Source organism: Orycteropus afer, unplaced genomic scaffold (assembly GCF_000298275.1).
Source record: "Orycteropus afer afer isolate SDZICR_OR568_19922 unplaced genomic scaffold, OryAfe1.0 scaffold00393, whole genome shotgun sequence".
Classification (NCBI taxonomy): Eukaryota; Metazoa; Chordata; class Mammalia; order Tubulidentata; family Orycteropodidae; genus Orycteropus; species Orycteropus afer.
The window spans coordinates 2,267,018-2,268,070 of record NW_006921980.1 but is presented as its reverse complement, the minus strand read 5'-3'; positions in this window follow the sequence as shown (position 1 = coordinate 2,268,070).

Here is a 1,053-nt window from a genome sequence, read left to right as displayed (position 1 = left end):
TCTATCAGGCCAAGTTGGTGGATTGTATTGTTTAGTTGTTCTGCATCTTTGTTGAGTTTCTTTCCAGTTGTTCTATCTTTCAATGAAAGTGGTATATTAAAGTCTCCCACTATGACTATGGAGTCATCTATTTGGCTTTTCAACTCTTTGAAAAGAGTCTGATTGATGTATTTTGGGGCTTTTTCATTGGGTCCATAGATATTTATTATGGTTATATCTTCATGTTTAATTGATCCTGTAATCATTATATAATGTCCTTCCTCGTCTCGTATGGTGGTTTTCGTCTTAAAGTCAATTTGATCAGAAATTAATATTGCCACTTCTGCCCTCTCACAGTTGCCATTTGCTTGATATATCTTTTTCCAACCTTTGATTTTTAGTCTATTTTTGTCTTTGTCTCTAAGGCGCACCTCTTGTAGGCAGCATATTGATGGGTTTTGTTTTCTTATCCAATCTGCAACTCTCCATCTCTTGAGTGGTGCATTTAATCCATTAACATTCAGGGTAATTATTGATAAGTATCAATTGGTTGGTGTAATTTTGTTATGTGTTTTTCCGTGGTGTCCCAGGTTTCTTTGTTCCATATTATTTTCTGTGCTGAAATCATTATTTTTATGAATCATGTTATCATTTCCTTTGCTGTTTTCATTTTATTTGCGGAATATTTGTGCTTGTCCTCTTTTTTATTGTGATATGATGGTTTATAATTTTTCTTTGAGGTTACCCTATGATTCATAATTTTTCTCCCCAAGTTTAGAACAGTCCATTCTATCTTGCAACTCTCAACTTCCTCACCATTTAAAAGTTCTTTAACTACACAGTACTTTCCCTCTTTTTGTTTGTAGTTGTCCTCACTTGCCAATCGATGTCTCTGGTTCCCTGTTTACAATCTTGTAAGCTCATTTTACTTTGAATATGTCCATACCTGTGGTTTCTGGGTTATGTCATTTTGCATATTAATGATCAGTTGTTATTTGCTATTTTTGGTTCTCTGTTCAAAGGACTCCCTTTAGCATCTCTTGTAAGGTTGGTCTGGTTTTAACAAATTCCCTT